This window comes from Ascaphus truei, chromosome 12, assembly GCF_040206685.1.
Source record: "Ascaphus truei isolate aAscTru1 chromosome 12, aAscTru1.hap1, whole genome shotgun sequence".
Lineage (NCBI taxonomy): Eukaryota > Metazoa > Chordata > Amphibia > Anura > Ascaphidae > Ascaphus > Ascaphus truei.
This window is the reverse complement of record NC_134494.1, coordinates 10182754-10202768: the sequence shown is the minus strand read 5'-3', so window position 1 is coordinate 10202768 and position 20015 is coordinate 10182754. Positions and strand designations below refer to the sequence as shown.

Here is a 20015-nt window from a genome sequence, read left to right as displayed (position 1 = left end):
ACATATGTCTCTCTTTATAGACCCCTGACGAGTTAGTTTGAAGGATTATTCCTTTCGGAAGGATTGTTGATGCACTTTGTATAGACGCAAAAAGAGGGGGACAACATCCATCCTGTTGTAAGTGTACAAAAAGAGTGATTTCTTTCTTTGCCACTCCATTTTTATTTTTAACAAATGGTACAGTATATATCACCTTGGTACTACAGTATATGCAATGTAAATATGCGGATGAACAGAGCATAGAATAAAGAAGAGAGCATAGAATAAAGAAGCAGCTAGCGCAAACAGTAATTATCGCTGAAGTGACGTGAGTAATGCTAACGATTGAGAAGCCCTGAATTGTAAGGATGGAAAAGATACCACCTGCATGTAGTACTTATGAACTCATGTAGTCATGTAGTCATGGCAAGCAGACAGCACGTCGCCCCCTATTGGCTGCAATCCTTCTGGGCTAAAAATAAAAACTATCTGCTGGCACGTTTTCTTTCTCAATCCGCCCCATTCACCAGGAAGAGAGACAGAAACAGTTCACCTCTGCATCCATTTCCTCTCTCACTTTAACGCTGGCTGCACCTGAGACAGTGGGAGGGAAGTTGAGAGATCAAAAAAGAGTCACAACCATTCCAAATCCTGTCCTATCAACAGGCTGCTGCTGTCTCTCTGCTCTCAAGGAATTTAATTTGCATGGGAGGGACAAACTGATGTCTCTGCCTCTCTGCCTCTCTGCCTCTCTGCCTCTCTGCCTCTCTGCCTCTCTGCCTCTCTGCCTCTCTGCCTCTCTGCCTCTCTGCCTCTCTGCCTCTCTGCCTCTCTGCCTCTCTGCCTCTCTGCCTCTCTGCCTCTCTGCCTCTCTGCCTCTCTGCCTCTCTGCCTCTCTGCCTCTCTGCCTCTCTGCCTCCATGGCTGAACAGGTCTACTGTATACTAAAGCTCTAGACCTGTGAGCTAGCCTGTGTGATGTTGTCACAACGTATCCACGGACACATTGGGAATTGTGACATCATCATCATGATCATCACACAGACTGGCTGTCCTGTAAGAGACAGAAAGATAGATAGAGACACAGACAGAGAGATGCACTTAGAAATAGATAGGCCCAGGCACAGACTGCATTGGGCTTCTGTATCCTACAATGACATTTGAATGAAAAAGAATTTCAGGGGAGTTACATGGTGCATATTTTAATATGAGATCTATACTGTATATATATGTTGTATTACTGTACATCATTTATTTGCCTCCAAATATCCGCCATATGTGAAGGGGCGTAAGTCTAAAATTTGCCTTCCTATGTAAGAAACTGTTCTTACATAATGTATGACGCAACTGTATGCCAAAAACCTATCTATGAACACAGGGAAAACACACTATTCTCTGTGTTAATAGCTACATTTCTTGGAGACCAAATACACTAAAAATCAGTGACACTGACTCCAAAACAGAGACAGTTGACATGTCTGGATTCTAAACACTATTCAGCATATGTACAGTATCAAGGCAAAAAGTGGTATGATTGCAGACCAAAACACTTTGCACCCTAGGAAGGAATGGGGAAAAAAAACGAATCACAGTGATCCCAACCAATATGGCCGGTTAGCTCAGATGGTTAGAGCGTGGTGCTAATAACGCCAAGGTCGCGGGTTCGATCCCCGTACTGGCCAAAGTTTTACGGGTATTTGACATATGTCTCTCTTTATAGACCCCTGACGAGTTAGTTTGAAGGATTATTCCTTTCGGAAGGATTGTTGATGCACTTTGTATAGACGCAAAAAGAGGGGGACAACATCCATCCTGTTGTAAGTGTACAAAAAGAGTGATTTCTTTCTTTGCCACTCCATTTTTATTTTTAACAAATGGTACAGTATATATCACCTTGGTACTACAGTATATGCAATGTAAATATGCGGATGAACAGAGCATAGAATAAAGAAGAGAGCATAGAATAAAGAAGCAGCTAGCGCAAACAGTAATTATCACTGAAGTGACGTGAGTAATGCTAACGATTGAGAAGCCCTGAATTGTAAGGTTGGAAAAGATACCACCTGCATGTAGTACTTATGAACTCATGTAGTCATGTAGTCATGGCAAGCAGACAGCACGTCGCCCCCTATTGGCTGCAATCCTTCTGGGCTAAAAATAAAAACTATCTGCTGGCACGTTTTCTTTCTCAATCCGCCCCATTCACCAGGAAGAGAGACAGAAACAGTTCACCTCCGCATCCATTTCCTCTCTCACTTTAACGCTGGCTGCACCTGAGACAGTGGGAGGGAAGTTGAGAGATCAAAAAAGAGTCACAACCATTCCAAATCCTGTCCTATCAACAGGCTGCTGCTGTCTCTCTGCTCTCAAGGAATTTAATTTGCATGGGAGGGACAAACTGATGTCTCTGCCTCTCTGCCTCTCTGCCTCTCTGCCTCTCTGCCTCTCTGCCTCTCTGCCTCTCTGCCTCTCTGCCTCTCTGCCTCTCTGCCTCTCTGCCTCTCTGCCTCTCTGCCTCTCTGCCTCTCTGCCTCTCTGCCTCTCTGCCTCTCTGCCTGAACAGGTCTACTGTATACTAAAGCTCCAGACCTGTGAGCTAGCCTGTGTGATGTTGTCACAACGTATCCACGGACACATTGGGAATTGTGACATCATCATCATGATCATCACACAGACTGGCTGTCCTGTAAGAGACAGAAAGATAGATAGAGACACAGACAGAGAGATGCACTTACAAATAGATAGGCCCAGGCACAGACTGCATTGGGCTTCTGTATCCTACAATGACATTTGAATGAAAAAGAATTTCAGGGGAGTTACATGGTGCATATTTTAACATGAGATCTATACTGTATATATATATGTTGTATTACTGTACATCATTTATTTGCCTCCAAATATCCGCCATATGTGAAGGGGCGTAAGTCTAAAATTTGCCTTCCTATGTAAGAAACTGTTCTTACATAATGTATGACGCAACTGTATGCCAAAAACCTATCTATGAACACAGGGAAAACACACTATTCTCTGTGTTAATAGCTACATTTCTTGGAGACCAAATACACTAAAAATCAGTGACACTGACTCCAAAACAGAGACAGTTGACATGTCTGGATTCTAAACACTATTCAGCATTTGTACAGTATCAAGGCAAAAAGTGGTATGATTGCAGACCAAAACACTTTGCACCCTAGGAAGGAATGGGGAAAAAAAACGAATCACAGTGATCCCAACCAATATGGCCGGTTAGCTCAGATGGTTAGAGCGTGGTGCTAATAACGCCAAGGTCGCGGGTTCGATCCCCGTACTGGCCAAAGTTTTACGGGTATTTGACATATGTCTCTCTTTATAGACCCCTGACGAGTTAGTTTGAAGGATTATTCCTTTCGGAAGGATTGTTGATGCACTTTGTATAGACGCAAAAAGAGGGGGACAACATCCATCCTGTTGTAAGTGTACAAAAAGAGTGATTTCTTTCTTTGCCACTCCATTTTTATTTTTAACAAATGGTACAGTATATATCACCTTGGTACTACAGTATATGCAATGTAAATATGCGGATGAACAGAGCATAGAATAAAGAAGAGAGCATAGAATAAAGAAGCAGCTAGCGCAAACAGTAATTATCACTGAAGTGACGTGAGTAATGCTAACGATTGAGAAGCCCTGAATTGTAAGGTTGGAAAAGATACCACCTGCATGTAGTACTTATGAACTCATGTAGTCATGTAGTCATGGCAAGCAGACAGCACGTCGCCCCCTATTGGCTGCAATCCTTCTGGGCTAAAAATAAAAACTATCTGCTGGCACGTTTTCTTTCTCAATCCGCCCCATTCACCAGGAAGAGAGACAGAAACAGTTCACCTCCGCATCCATTTCCTCTCTCACTTTAACGCTGGCTGCACCTGAGACAGTGGGAGGGAAGTTGAGAGATCAAAAAAGAGTCACAACCATTCCAAATCCTGTCCTATCAACAGGCTGCTGCTGTCTCTCTGCTCTCAAGGAATTTAATTTGCATGGGAGGGACAAACTGATGTCTCTGCCTCTCTGCCTCTCTGCCTCTCTGCCTCTCTGCCTCTCTGCCTCTCTGCCTCTCTGCCTCTCTGCCTCTCTGCCTCTCTGCCTCTCTGCCTCTCTGCCTCTCTGCCTCTCTGCCTCTCTGCCTCTCTGCCTCTCTGCCTCTCTGCCTCTCTGCCTCTCTGCCTCTCTGCCTCTCTGCCTGAACAGGTCTACTGTATACTAAAGCTCTAGACCTGTGAGCTAGCCTGTGTGATGTTGTCACAACGTATCCACGGACACATTGGGAATTGTGACATCATCATCATGATCATCACACAGACTGGCTGTCCTGTAAGAGACAGAAAGATAGATAGAGACACAGACAGAGAGATGCACTTACAAATAGATAGGCCCAGGCACAGACTGCATTGGGCTTCTGTATCCTACAATGACATTTGAATGAAAAAGAATTTCAGGGGAGTTACATGGTGCATATTTTAACATGAGATCTATACTGTATATATATATGTTGTATTACTGTACATCATTTATTTGCCTCCAAATATCCGCCATATGTGAAGGGGCGTAAGTCTAAAATTTGCCTTCCTATGTAAGAAACTGTTCTTACATAATGTATGACGCAACTGTATGCCAAAAACCTATCTATGAACACAGGGAAAACACACTATTCTCTGTGTTAATAGCTACATTTCTTGGAGACCAAATACACTAAAAATCAGTGACACTGACTCCAAATCAGAGACAGTTGACATGTCTGGATTCTAAACACTATTCAGCATATGTACAGTATCAAGGCAAAAAGTGGTATGATTGCAGACCAAAACACTCTGCACCCTAGGAAGGAATGGGGGGAAAAAACGAATCACAGTGATCCCAAACAATATGGCCGGTTAGCTCAGATGGTTAGAGCGTGGTGCTAATAACGCCAAGGTCGCGGGTTCGATCCCCGTACTGGCCAAAGTTTTACACGTATTTGACATATGTCTCTCTTTATAGACCCCTGACGAGTTAGTTTGAAGGATTATTCCTTTCGGAAGGATTGTTGATGCACTTTGTATAGACGCAAAAAGAGGGGGACAACATCCATCCTGTTATAAGTGTGCAAAAAGAGTGATTTCTTTCTGTGCCACTCCATTTTTATTTTTAACAAATGGTACAGTATATATCACCTTGGTACTACAGTATATGCAATGTAAATATGCGGATGAACAGAGCATAGAATAAAGAAGAGAGCATAGAATAAAGAAGCAGCTAGCGCAAACAGTAATTATCACTGAAGTGACGTGAGTAATGCTAACGATTGAGAACCCCTGAATTGTAATGATGGAAAAGATACCACCTGCATGTAGTACTTATGAACTCATGTAGTCATGTAGTCATGGCAAGCAGACAGCACGTCGCCCCCTATTGGCTGCAATCCTTCTGGGCTAAAAATAAAAACTATCTGCTGGCACGTTTTCTTTCTCAATCCGCCCCATTCACCAGGAAGAGAGACAGAAACAGTTCACCTCCGCATCCATTTCCTCTCTCACTTTAACGCTGGCTGCACCTGAGACAGTGGGAGGGAAGTTGAGAGATCAAAAAAGAGTCACAACCATTCCAAATCCTGTCCTATCAACAGGCTGCTGCTGTCTCTCTGCTCTCAAGGAATTTAATTTGCATGGGAGGGACAAACTGATGTCTCTGCCTCTCTGCCTCTCTGCCTCTCTGCCTCTCTGCCTCTCTGCCTCTCTGCCTCTCTGCCTCTCTGCCTCTCTGCCTCTCTGCCTCTCTGCCTCTCTGCCTCTCTGCCTCTCTGCCTCTCTGCCTCTCTGCCTCTCTGCCTCTCTGCCTCTCTGCCTCTCTGCCTCTCTGCCTCCATGGCTGAACAGGTCTACTGTATACTAAAGCTCTAGACCTGTGAGCTAGCCTGTGTGATGTTGTCACAACGTATCCACGGACACATTGGGAATTGTGACATCATCATCATGATCATCACACAGACTGGCTGTCCTGTAAGAGACAGAAAGATAGATAGAGACACAGACAGAGAGATGCACTTAGAAATAGATAGGCCAAGGCACAGACTGCATTGGGCTTCTGTATCCTACAATGACATTTGAATGAAAAAGAATTTCAGGGGGGTTACATGGTGCATATTTTAATATGAGATCTATACTGTATATATATGTTGTATTACTGTACATCATTTATTTGCCTCCAAATATCCGCCATATGTGAAGGGGCGTAAGTCTAAAATTTGCCTTCCTAGGTAAGAAACTGTTCTTACATACTGTATGACGCAACTGTATGCCAAAAACCTATCTATGAACACAGGGAAAACACACTATTCTCTGTGTTAATAGCTACATTTCTTGGAGACCAAATACACTAAAAATCAGTGACACTGACTCCAAATCAGAGACAGTTGACATGTCTGGATTCTAAACACTATTCAGCATATGTACAGTATCAAGGCAAAACGTGGTATGATTGCAGACCAAAACACTCTGCACCCTAGGAAGGAATGGGGGAAAAAAACAAATTACAGTGACCCAACCAATATGGCCGGTTAGCTCAGATGGTTAGAGCGTGGTGCTAATAACGCCAAGGTCGCGGGTTCGATCCCCGTACTGGCCAAAGTTTTACACGTATTTGACATATGTCTCTCTTTATAGACCCCTGACGAGTTAGTTTGAAGGATTATTCCTTTCGGAAGGATTGTTGATGCACTTTGTATAGACGCAAAAAGAGGGGGACAACATCCAATCTGTTGTAAGTGTGCAAAAAGAGTGATTTCTTTCTGTGCCACTCCATTTTTATTTTTAACAAATGGTACAGTATATATCACCTTGGTACTACAGTATATGCAATGTAAATATGTGGATGAACAGAGCATAGAATAAAGAAGAGAGCATAGAATAAAGAAGCAGCTAGCGCAAACAGTAATTATCACTGAAGTGACGTGAGTAATGCTAACGATTGAGAACCCCTGAATTGTAAGGATGGAAAAGATACCACCTGCATGTAGTACTTATGAACTCATGTAGTCATGGCAAGCAGACAGCACGTCGCCCCCTATTGGCTGCAATCCATCTGGGCTAAAAAAAAAAACTATCTGCTGGCACGTTTTCTTTCTCAATCCGCCCCATTCACCAGGAAGAGAGACAGAAACAGTTCACCTCCGCATCCATTTCCTCTCTCACTTTAACGCTGGCTGCACCTGAGACAGTGGGAGGGAAGTTGAGAGATCAAAAAAGAGTCACAACCATTCCAAATCCTGTCCTATCAACAGGCTGCTGCTGTCTCTCTGCTCTCAAGGAATTTAATTTGCATGGGAGGGACAAACTGATGTCTCTGCCTCTCTGCCTCTCTGCCTCTCTGCCTCTCTGCCTCTCTGCCTCTCTGCCTCTCTGCCTCTCTGCCTCTCTGCCTCTCTGCCTCTCTGCCTCTCTGCCTCTCTGCCTCTCTGCCTCTCTGCCTCTCTGCCTCTCTGCCTCTCTGCCTCTCTGCCTCTCTGCCTCTCTGCCTCCATGGCTGAACAGGTCTACTGTATACTAAAGCTCTAGACCTGTGAGCTAGCCTGTGTGATGTTGTCACAACGTATCCACGGACACATTGGGAATTGTGACATCATCATCATGATCATCACACAGACTGGCTGTCCTGTAAGAGACAGAAAGATAGATAGAGACACAGACAGAGAGATGCACTTAGAAATAGATAGGCCAAGGCACAGACTGCATTGGGCTTCTGTATCCTACAATGACATTTGAATGAAAAAGAATTTCAGGGGAGTTACATGGTGCATATTTTAATATGAGATCTATACTGTATATATATGTTGTATTACTGTACATCATTTATTTGCCTCCAAATATCCGCCATATGTGAAGGGGCGTAAGTCTAAAATTTGCCTTCCTAGGTAAGAAACTGTTCTTACATACTGTATGACGCAACTGTATGCCAAAAACCTATCTATGAACACAGGGAAAACACACTATTCTCTGTGTTAATAGCTACATTTCTTGGAGACCAAATACACTAAAAATCAGTGACACTGACTCCAAATCAGAGACAGTTGACATGTCTGGATTCTAAACACTATTCAGCATATGTACAGTATCAAGGCAAAAAGTGGTATGATTGCAGACCAAAACACTCTGCACCCTAGGAAGGAATGGGGGGAAAAAACGAATCACAGTGATCCCAAACAATATGGCCGGTTAGCTCAGATGGTTAGAGCGTGGTGCTAATAACGCCAAGGTCGCGGGTTCGATCCCCGTACTGGCCAAAGTTTTACACGTATTTGACATATGTCTCTCTTTATAGACCCCTGACGAGTTAGTTTGAAGGATTATTCCTTTCGGAAGGATTGTTGATGCACTTTGTATAGACGCAAAAAGAGGGGGACAACATCCATCCTGTTATAAGTGTGCAAAAAGAGTGATTTCTTTCTGTGCCACTCCATTTTTATTTTTAACAAATGGTACAGTATATATCACCTTGGTACTACAGTATATGCAATGTAAATATGCGGATGAACAGAGCATAGAATAAAGAAGAGAGCATAGAATAAAGAAGCAGCTAGCGCAAACAGTAATTATCACTGAAGTGACGTGAGTAATGCTAACGATTGAGAACCCCTGAATTGTAATGATGGAAAAGATACCACCTGCATGTAGTACTTATGAACTCATGTAGTCATGTAGTCATGGCAAGCAGACAGCACGTCGCCCCCTATTGGCTGCAATCCTTCTGGGCTAAAAATAAAAACTATCTGCTGGCACGTTTTCTTTCTCAATCCGCCCCATTCACCAGGAAGAGAGACAGAAACAGTTCACCTCCGCATCCATTTCCTCTCTCACTTTAACGCTGGCTGCACCTGAGACAGTGGGAGGGAAGTTGAGAGATCAAAAAAGAGTCACAACCATTCCAAATCCTGTCCTATCAACAGGCTGCTGCTGTCTCTCTGCTCTCAAGGAATTTAATTTGCATGGGAGGGACAAACTGATGTCTCTGCCTCTCTGCCTCTCTGCCTCTCTGCCTCTCTGCCTCTCTGCCTCTCTGCCTCTCTGCCTCTCTGCCTCTCTGCCTCTCTGCCTCTCTGCCTCTCTGCCTCTCTGCCTCTCTGCCTCTCTGCCTCTCTGCCTCTCTGCCTCTCTGCCTCTCTGCCTCTCTGCCTCTCTGCCTCTCTGCCTCTCTGCCTCTCTGCCTCTCTGCCTCTCTGCCTCTCTGCCTGAACAGGTCTACTGTATACTAAAGCTCTAGACCTGTGAGCTAGCCTGTGTGATGTTGTCACAACGTATCCACGGACACATTGGGAATTGTGACATCATCATCATGATCATCACACAGACTGGCTGTCCTGTAAGAGACAGAAAGATAGATAGAGACACAGACAGAGAGATGCACTTACAAATAGATAGGCCCAGGCACAGACTGCATTGGGCTTCTGTATCCTACAATGACATTTGAATGAAAAAGAATTTCAGGGGAGTTACATGGTGCATATTTTAATATGAGATCTATACTGTATATATATGTTGTATTACTGTACATCATTTATTTGCCTCCAAATATCCGCCATATGTGAAGGGGCGTAAGTCTAAAATTTGCCTTCCTAGGTAAGAAACTGTTCTTACATACTGTATGACGCAACTGTATGCCAAAAACCTATCTATGAACACAGGGAAAACACACTATTCTCTGTGTTAATAGCTACATTTCTTGGAGACCAAATACACTAAAAATCAGTGACACTGACTCCAAATCAGAGACAGTTGACATGTCTGGATTCTAAACACTATTCAGCATATGTACAGTATCAAGGCAAAAAGTGGTATGATTGCAGACCAAAACACTCTGCACCCTAGGAAGGAATGGGGGAAAAAAACGAATCACAGTGACCCAACCAATATGGCAGGTTAGCTCAGATGGTTAGAGCGTGGTGCTAATAACGCCAAGGTCGCGGGTTCGATCCCCGTACTGGCCAAAGTTTTACAGGTATTTGACATATGTCTCTCTTTATAGACCCCTGACGAGTTAGTTTGAAGGATTATTCCTTTCGGAAGGATTGTTGATGAACTTTGTATAGACGCAAAAAGAGGGGGACAACATCCATCCTGTTGTAAGTGTGCAAAAAGAGTGATTTCTTTCTGTGCCACTCCATTTTTTTTTTAACAAATGGTACAGTATATATCACCTTGGTACTACAGTATATGCAATGTAAATATGCGGATGAACAGAGCATAGAATAAAGAAGAGAGCATAGAATAAAGAAGCAGCTAGCGCAAACAGTAATTATCACTGAAGTGACGTGAGTAATGCTAACGATTGAGAACCCCTGAATTGTAATGATGGAAAAGATACCACCTGCATGTAGTACTTATGAACTCATGTAGTCATGTAGTCATGGCAAGCAGACAGCACGTCGCCCCCTATTGGCTGCAATCCTTCTGGGCTAAAAATAAAAACTATCTGCTGGCACGTTTTCTTTCTCAATCCGCCCCATTCACCAGGAAGAGAGACAGAAACAGTTCACCTCCGCATCCATTTCCTCTCTCACTTTAACGCTGGCTGCACCTGAGACAGTGGGAGGGAAGTTGAGAGATCAAAAAAGAGTCACAACCATTCCAAATCCTGTCCTATCAACAGGCTGCTGCTGTCTCTCTGCTCTCAAGGAATTTAATTTGCATGGGAGGGACAAACTGATGTCTCTGCCTCTCTGCCTCTCTGCCTCTCTGCCTCTCTGCCTCTCTGCCTCTCTGCCTCTCTGCCTCTCTGCCTCTCTGCCTCTCTGCCTCTCTGCCTCTCTGCCTCTCTGCCTCTCTGCCTCTCTGCCTCTCTGCCTCTCTGCCTCTCTGCCTCTCTGCCTCTCTGCCTGAACAGGTCTACTGTATACTAAAGCTCTAGACCTGTGAGCTAGCCTGTGTGATGTTGTCACAACGTATCCACGGACACATTGGGAATTGTGACATCATCATCATGATCATCACACAGACTGGCTGTCCTGTAAGAGACAGAAAGATAGATAGAGACACAGACAGAGAGATGCACTTACAAATAGATAGGCCCAGGCACAGACTGCATTGGGCTTCTGTATCCTACAATGACATTTGAATGAAAAAGAATTTCAGGGGAGTTACATGGTGCATATTTTAACATGAGATCTATACTGTATATATATATGTTGTATTACTGTACATCATTTATTTGCCTCCAAATATCCGCCATATGTGAAGGGGCGTAAGTCTAAAATTTGCCTTCCTATGTAAGAAACTGTTCTTACATAATGTATGACGCAACTGTATGCCAAAAACCTATCTATGAACACAGGGAAAACACACTATTCTCTGTGTTAATAGCTACATTTCTTGGAGACCAAATACACTAAAAATCAGTGACACTGACTCCAAAACAGAGACAGTTGACATGTCTGGATTCTAAACACTATTCAGCATTTGTACAGTATCAAGGCAAAAAGTGGTATGATTGCAGACCAAAACACTTTGCACCCTAGGAAGGAATGGGGAAAAAAACCGAATCACAGTGATCCCAACCAATATGGCCGGTTAGCTCAGATGGTTAGAGCGTGGTGCTAATAACGCCAAGGTCGCGGGTTCGATCCCCGTACTGGCCAAAGTTTTACGGGTATTTGACATATGTCTCTCTTTATAGACCCCTGACGAGTTAGTTTGAAGGATTATTCCTTTCGGAAGGATTGTTGATGCACTTTGTATAGACGCAAAAAGAGGGGGACAACATCCATCCTGTTGTAAGTGTACAAAAAGAGTGATTTCTTTCTTTGCCACTCCATTTTTATTTTTAACAAATGGTACAGTATATATCACCTTGGTACTACAGTATATGCAATGTAAATATGCGGATGAACAGAGCATAGAATAAAGAAGAGAGCATAGAATAAAGAAGCAGCTAGCGCAAACAGTAATTATCACTGAAGTGACGTGAGTAATGCTAACGATTGAGAACCCCTGAATTGTAAGGTTGGAAAAGATACCACCTGCATGTAGTACTTATGAACTCATGTAGTCATGTAGTCATGGCAAGCAGACAGCACGTCGCCCCCTATTGGCTGCAATCCTTCTGGGCTAAAAATAAAAACTATCTGCTGGCACGTTTTCTTTCTCAATCCGCCCCATTCACCAGGAAGAGAGACAGAAACAGTTCACCTCCGCATCCATTTCCTCTCTCACTTTAACGCTGGCTGCACCTGAGACAGTGGGAGGGAAGTTGAGAGATCAAAAAAGAGTCACAACCATTCCAAATCCTGTCCTATCAACAGGCTGCTGCTGTCTCTCTGCTCTCAAGGAATTTAATTTGCATGGGAGGGACAAACTGATGTCTCTGCCTCTCTGCCTCTCTGCCTCTCTGCCTCTCTGCCTCTCTGCCTCTCTGCCTCTCTGCCTCTCTGCCTCTCTGCCTCTCTGCCTCTCTGCCTCTCTGCCTCTCTGCCTCTCTGCCTCTCTGCCTCTCTGCCTCTCTGCCTCTCTGCCTCTCTGCCTCTCTGCCTCTCTGCCTCTCTGCCTGAACAGGTCTACTGTATACTAAAGCTCTAGACCTGTGAGCTAGCCTGTGTGATGTTGTCACAACGTATCCACGGACACATTGGGAATTGTGACATCATCATCATGATCATCACACAGACTGGCTGTCCTGTAAGAGACAGAAAGATAGATAGAGACACAGACAGAGAGATGCACTTACAAATAGATAGGCCCAGGCACAGACTGCATTGGGCTTCTGTATCCTACAATGACATTTGAATGAAAAAGAATTTCAGGGGAGTTACATGGTGCATATTTTAACATGAGATCTATACTGTATATATATATGTTGTATTACTGTACATCATTTATTTGCCTCCAAATATCCGCCATATGTGAAGGGGCGTAAGTCTAAAATTTGCCTTCCTATGTAAGAAACTGTTCTTACATAATGTATGACGCAACTGTATGCCAAAAACCTATCTATGAACACAGGGAAAACACACTATTCTCTGTGTTAATAGCTACATTTCTTGGAGACCAAATACACTAAAAATCAGTGACACTGACTCCAAAACAGAGACAGTTGACATGTCTGGATTCTAAACACTATTCAGCATATGTACAATATCAAGGCAAAAAGTGGTATGATTGCAGACCAAAACACTTTGCACCCTAGGAAGGAATGGGGAAAAAAAACGAATCACAGTGATCCCAACCAATATGGCCGGTTAGCTCAGATGGTTAGAGCGTGGTGCTAATAACGCCAAGGTCGCGGGTTCGATCCCCGTACTGGCCAAAGTTTTACGGGTATTTGACATATGTCTCTCTTTATAGACCCCTGACGAGTTAGTTTGAAGGATTATTCCTTTCGGAAGGATTGTTGATGCACTTTGTATAGACGCAAAAAGAGGGGGACAACATCCATCCTGTTGTAAGTGTACAAAAAGAGTGATTTCTTTCTTTGCCACTCCATTTTTATTTTTAACAAATGGTACAGTATATATCACCTTGGTACTACAGTATATGCAATGTAAATATGCGGATGAACAGAGCATAGAATAAAGAAGAGAGCATAGAATAAAGAAGCAGCTAGCGCAAACAGTAATTATCACTGAAGTGACGTGAGTAATGCTAACGATTGAGAACCCCTGAATTGTAAGGTTGGAAAAGATACCACCTGCATGTAGTACTTATGAACTCATGTAGTCATGTAGTCATGGCAAGCAGACAGCACGTCGCCCCCTATTGGCTGCAATCCTTCTGGGCTAAAAATAAAAACTATCTGCTGGCACGTTTTCTTTCTCAATCCGCCCCATTCACCAGGAAGAGAGACAGAAACAGTTCACCTCCGCATCCATTTCCTCTCTCACTTTAACGCTGGCTGCACCTGAGACAGTGGGAGGGAAGTTGAGAGATCAAAAAAGAGTCACAACCATTCCAAATCCTGTCCTATCAACAGGCTGCTGCTGTCTCTCTGCTCTCAAGGAATTTAATTTGCATGGGAGGGACAAACTGATGTCTCTGCCTCTCTGCCTCTCTGCCTCTCTGCCTCTCTGCCTCTCTGCCTCTCTGCCTCTCTGCCTCTCTGCCTCTCTGCCTCTCTGCCTCTCTGCCTCTCTGCCTCTCTGCCTCTCTGCCTCTCTGCCTCTCTGCCTCTCTGCCTCTCTGCCTCTCTGCCTCTCTGCCTCTCTGCCTCTCTGCCTCTCTGCCTCCATGGCTGAACAGGTCTACTGTATACTAAAGCTCTAGACCTGTGAGCTAGCCTGTGTGATGTTGTCACAACGTATCCACGGACACATTGGGAATTGTGACATCATCATCATGATCATCACACAGACTGGCTGTCCTGTAAGAGACAGAAAGATAGATAGAGACACAGACGGAGAGATGCACTTAGAAATAGATATGCCCAGGCACAGACTGCATTGGGCTTCTGTATCCTACAATGACATTTGAATGAAAAAGAATTTCAGGGGAGTTACATGGTGCATATTTTAATATGAGATCTATACTGTATATATATGTTGTATTACTGTACATCATTTATTTGCCTCCAAATATCCGCCATATGTGAAGGGGCGTAAGTCTAAAATTTGCCTTCCTAGGTAAGAAACTGTTCTTACATACTGTATGACGCAACTGTATGCCAAAAACCTATCTATGAACACAGGGAAAACACACTATTCTCTGTGTTAACAGCTACATTTCTTGGAGACCAAATACACAAAAAATCAGTGACACTGACTCCAAATCAGAGACAGTTGACATGTCTGGATTCTAAACACTATTCAGCATATGTACAGTATCAAGGCAAAAAGTGGTATGATTGCAGACCAAAACACTCTGCACCCTAGGAAGGAATGGGGGAAAAAAACGAATCACAGTGACCCAACCAATATGGCCGGTTAGCTCAGATGGTTAGAGCGTGGTGCTAATAACGCCAAGGTCGCGGGTTCGATCCCCGTACTAGCCAAAGTTTTACACGTATTTGACATATGTCTCTCTTTATAGACCCCTGACGAGTTAGTTTGAAGGATTATTCCTTTCGGAAGGATTGTTGATGCACTTTGTATAGACGCAAAAAGAGGGGGACAACATCCATCCTGTTGTAAGTGTGCAAAAAGAGTGATTTCTTTCTGTGCCACTCCATTTTTTTTTTAACAAATGGTACAGTATATATCACCTTGGTACTACAGTATATGCAATGTAAATATGCGGATGAACAGAGCATAGAATAAAGAAGAGAGCATAGAATAAAGAAGCAGCTAGCGCAAACAGTAATTATCACTGAAGTGACGTGAGTAATGCTAACGATTGAGAAGCCCTGAATTGTAAGGATGGAAAAGATACCACCTGCATGTAGTACTTATGAACTCATGTAGTCATGTAGTCATGGCAAGCAGACAGCACGTCGCCCCCTATTGGCTGCAATCCTTCTGGGCTAAAAATAAAAACTATCTGCTGGCACGTTTTCTTTCTCAATCCGCCCCATTCACCAGGAAGAGAGACAGAAACAGTTCACCTCCGCATCCATTTCCTCTCTCACTTTAACGCTGGCTGCACCTGAGACAGTGGGAGGGAAGTTGAGAGATCAAAAAAGAGTCACAACCATTCCAAATCCTGTCCTATCAACAGGCTGCTGCTGTCTCTCTGCTCTCAAGGAATTTAATTTGCATGGGAGGGACAAACTGATGTCTCTGCCTCTCTGCCTCTCTGCCTCTCTGCCTCTCTGCCTCTCTGCCTCTCTGCCTCTCTGCCTCTCTGCCTCTCTGCCTCTCTGCCTCTCTGCCTCTCTGCCTCTCTGCCTCTCTGCCTCTCTGCCTCTCTGCCTCTCTGCCTCTCTGCCTCTCTGCCTCTCTGCCTCTCTGCCTCTCTGCCTCTCTGCCTCTCTGCCTCTCTGCCTCCATGGCTGAACAGGTCTACTGTATACTAAAGCTCTAGACCTGTGAGCTAGCCTGTGTGATGTTGTCACAACGTATCCACGGACACATTGGGAATTGTGACATCATCATCATGATCATCACACAGACTGGCTGTCCTGTAAGAGACAGAAAGATAGATAGAGACACAGACGGAGAGATGCACTTAGAAATAGATATGCCCAGGCACAGACTGCATTGGGCTTCTGTATCCTACAATGACATTTGAATGAAAAAGAATTTCAGGGGAGTTACATGGTGCATATTTTAATATGAGATCTATACTGTATATATATGTTGTATTACTGTACATCATTTATTTGCCTCCAAATATCCGCCATATGTGAAGGGGCGTAAGTCTAAAATTTGCCTTCCTAGGTAAGAAACTGTTCTTACATACTGTATGACGCAACTGTATGCCAAAAACCTATCTATGAACACAGGGAAAACACACTATTCTCTGTGTTAACAGCTACATTTCTTGGAGACCAAATACACAAAAAATCAGTGACACTGACTCCAAATCAGAGACAGTTGACATGTCTGGATTCTAAACACTATTCAGCATATGTACAGTATCAAGGCAAAAAGTGGTATGATTGCAGACCAAAACACTCTGCACCCTAGGAAGGAATGGGGGAAAAAAACGAATCACAGTGACCCAACCAATATGGCCGGTTAGCTCAGATGGTTAGAGCGTGGTGCTAATAACGCCAAGGTCGCGGTTTCGATCCCCGTACTGGCCAAAGTTTTACACGTATTTGACATATGTCTCTCTTTATAGACCCCTGACGAGTTAGTTTGAAGGATTATTCCTTTCGGAAGGATTGTTGATGCACTTTGTATAGACGCAAAAAGAGGGGGACAACATCCATCCTGTTGTAAGTGTACAAAAAGAGTGATTTCTTTCTGTGCCACTCCATTTTTTTTTTAACAAATGGTACAGTATATATCACCTTGGTACTACAGTATATGCAATGTAAATATGCGGATGAACAGAGCATAGAATAAAGAAGAGAGCATAGAATAAAGAAGCAGCTAGCGCAAACAGTAATTATCACTGAAGTGACGTGAGTAATGCTAACGATTGAGAACCCCTGAATTGTAAGGATGGAAAAGATACCACCTGCATGTAGTACTTATGAACTCATGTAGTCATGTAGTCATGGCAAGCAGACAGCACGTCGCCCCCTATTGGCTGCAATCCTTCTGGGCTAAAAATAAAAACTATCTGCTGGCACGTTTTCTTTCTCAATCCGCCCCATTCACCATGAAGACAGACAGAAACAGTTCACCTCCGCATCCATTTCCTCTCTCACTTTAACGCTGGCTGCACCTGAGACAGTGGGAGGGAAGTTGAGAGATCAAAAAAGAGTCACAACCATTCCAAATCCTGTCCTATCAACAGGCTGCTGCTGTCTCTCTGCTCTCAAGGAATTTAATTTGCATGGGAGGGACAAACTGATGTCTCTGCCTCTCTGCCTCTCTGCCTCTCTGCCTCTCTGCCTCTCTGCCTCTCTGCCTCTCTGCCTCTCTGCCTCTCTGCCTCTCTGCCTCTCTGCCTCTCTGCCTCTCTGCCTCTCTGCCTCTCTGCCTCTCTGCCTCTCTGCCTCTCTGCCTCTCTGCCTCTCTGCCTCTCTGCCTCTCTGCCTCTCTGCCTCTCTGCCTCTCTGCCTCTCTGCCTCTCTGCCTCCATGGCTGAACAGGTCTACTGTATACTAAAGCTCTAGACCTGTGAGCTAGCCTGTGTGATGTTGTCACAACGTATCCACGGACACATTGGGAATTGTGACATCATCATCATGATCATCACACAGACTGGCTGTCCTGTAAGAGACAGAAAGATAGATAGAGACACAGACGGAGAGATGCACTTAGAAATAGATATGCCCAGGCACAGACTGCATTGGGCTTCTGTATCCTACAATGACATTTGAATGAAAAAGAATTTCAGGGGAGTTACATGGTGCATATTTTAATATGAGATCTATACTGTATATATATGTTGTATTACTGTACATCATTTATTTGCCTCCAAATATCCGCCATATGTGAAGGGGCGTAAGTCTAAAATTTGCCTTCCTAGGTAAGAAACTGTTCTTACATACTGTATGACGCAACTGTATGCCAAAAACCTATCTATGAACACAGGGAAAACACACTATTCTCTGTGTTAACAGCTACATTTCTTGGAGACCAAATACACAAAAAATCAGTGACACTGACTCCAAATCAGAGACAGTTGACATGTCTGGATTCTAAACACTATTCAGCATATGTACAGTATCAAGGCAAAAAGTGGTATGATTGCAGACCAAAACACTCTGCACCCTAGGAAGGAATGGGGGAAAAAAACGAATCACAGTGACCCAACCAATATGGCCGGTTAGCTCAGATGGTTAGAGCGTGGTGCTAATAACGCCAAGGTCGCGGGTTCGATCCCCGTACTGGCCAAAGTTTTACACGTATTTGACATATGTCTCTCTTTATAGACCCCTGACGAGTTAGTTTGAAGGATTATTCCTTTCGGAAGGATTGTTGATGCACTTTGTATAGACGCAAAAAGAGGGGGACAACATCCATCCTGTTGTAAGTGTGCAAAAAGAGTGATTTCTTTCTGTGCCACTCCATTTTTTTTTTAACAAATGGTACAGTATATATCACCTTGGTACTACAGTATATGCAATGTAAATATGCGGATGAACAGAGCATAGAATAAAGAAGAGAGCATAGAATAAAGAAGCAGCTAGCGCAAACAGTAATTATCACTGAAGTGACGTGAGTAATGCTAACGATTGAGAACCCCTGAATTGTAAGGATGGAAAAGATACCACCTGCATGTAGTACTTATGAACTCATGTAGTCATGTAGTCATGGCAAGCAGACAGCACGTCGCCCCCTATTGGCTGCAATCCTTCTGGGCTAAAAATAAAAACTATCTGCTGGCACGTTTTCTTTCTCAATCCGCCCCATTCACCAGGAAGAGAGACAGAAACAGTCCACCTCCGCATCCATTTCCTCTCTCACTTTAACGCTGGCTGCACCTGAGACAGTGGGAGGGAAGTTGAGAGATCAAAAAAGAGTCACAACCATTCCAAATCCTGTCCTATCAACAGGCTGCTGCTGTCTCTCTGCTCTCAAGGAATTTAATTTGCATGGGAGGGACAAACTGATGTCTCTGCCTCTCTGCCTCTCTGCCTCTCTGCCTCTCTGCCTCTCTGCCTCTCTGCCTCTCTGCCTCTCTGCCTCTCTGCCTCTCTGCCTCTCTGCCTCTCTGCCTCTCTGCCTCTCTGCCTCTCTGCCTCTCTGCCTCCATGGCTGAACAGGTCTACTGTATACTAAAGCTCTAGACCTGTGAGCTAGCCTGTGTGATGTTGTCACAACGTATCCACGGACACATTGGGAATTGTGACATCATCATCATGATCATCACACAGACTGGCTGTCCTGTAAGAGACAGAAAGATAGATAGAGACACAGACGGAGAGATGCACTTAGAAATAGATATGCCCAGGCACAGACTGCATTGGGCTTCTGTATCCTACAATGACATTTGAATGAAAAAGAATTTCAGGGGAGTTACACTGGCGACACACTTTATTCGAGCTTGGCTTGTCCCACGAATTCGGGTATACCCAGGTGTATTGAGGTTTGTGACTGTTTTCTGCCCGAGTGCATTGAGGTATTTTCCAGGCAGGGATTGAAGCATTTTATTCCCGCTGGCTGCAATAATGCACAGTATATATATATATACTGCATTACAATTCATGAATTTATGCCATCTGGTAGACATGCGAAGCATTGCAGCCTATTAAATCCTAATCATTATCATTTAACAGATCAGCCGCCCATCAGCCAGGCATCAACCCAGGCTGGGAAGGCAAATGCAACGGGGCTTGTCAGAGGTGAGGAGTGGCGCATTCCAGGTATCTGCCAGGTACATACCGGGTATTTGCTCAAATAAAGTGTGTCGGTGCAGTACATGGTGCATATTTTAATATGAGATCTATACTGTATATATATGTTGTATTACTGTACATCATTTATTTGCCTCCAAATATCCGCCATATGTGAAGGGGCGTAAGTCTAAAATTTGCCTTCCTAGGTAA

At 43.9% G+C, this 20015-nt stretch overlaps 8 non-coding genes across 8 annotated transcripts; all 8 read left to right on the top strand.

Annotated features, from left to right (window-relative positions):
* Positions 1 to 1586: 1586 nt before the first annotated feature.
* On the top strand, positions 1587 to 1660 carry TRNAI-AAU (transfer RNA isoleucine (anticodon AAU)). Its single transcript has one exon. It is a non-coding gene; the product is annotated as a tRNA-Ile (tRNA).
* A 1558-nt stretch (positions 1661 to 3218) lies between these two features.
* Positions 3219 to 3292, top strand: TRNAI-AAU (transfer RNA isoleucine (anticodon AAU)). The gene has a single exon. It is a non-coding gene; the product is annotated as a tRNA-Ile (tRNA).
* A 1590-nt stretch (positions 3293 to 4882) lies between these two features.
* TRNAI-AAU (transfer RNA isoleucine (anticodon AAU)) lies at positions 4883 to 4956 on the top strand. The gene has a single exon. It is a non-coding gene; the product is annotated as a tRNA-Ile (tRNA).
* A 1587-nt stretch (positions 4957 to 6543) lies between these two features.
* Positions 6544 to 6617, top strand: TRNAI-AAU (transfer RNA isoleucine (anticodon AAU)). The gene has a single exon. It is a non-coding gene; the product is annotated as a tRNA-Ile (tRNA).
* A 1580-nt stretch (positions 6618 to 8197) lies between these two features.
* TRNAI-AAU (transfer RNA isoleucine (anticodon AAU)) lies at positions 8198 to 8271 on the top strand. Its single transcript has one exon. It is a non-coding gene; the product is annotated as a tRNA-Ile (tRNA).
* Positions 8272 to 11545: 3274 nt separating this feature from the next.
* Positions 11546 to 11619, top strand: TRNAI-AAU (transfer RNA isoleucine (anticodon AAU)). The gene has a single exon. It is a non-coding gene; the product is annotated as a tRNA-Ile (tRNA).
* A 1590-nt stretch (positions 11620 to 13209) lies between these two features.
* TRNAI-AAU (transfer RNA isoleucine (anticodon AAU)) lies at positions 13210 to 13283 on the top strand. The gene has a single exon. It is a non-coding gene; the product is annotated as a tRNA-Ile (tRNA).
* A 5003-nt stretch (positions 13284 to 18286) lies between these two features.
* Positions 18287 to 18360, top strand: TRNAI-AAU (transfer RNA isoleucine (anticodon AAU)). Its single transcript has one exon. It is a non-coding gene; the product is annotated as a tRNA-Ile (tRNA).
* The last annotated feature ends 1655 nt before the right edge of the window (positions 18361 to 20015 follow it).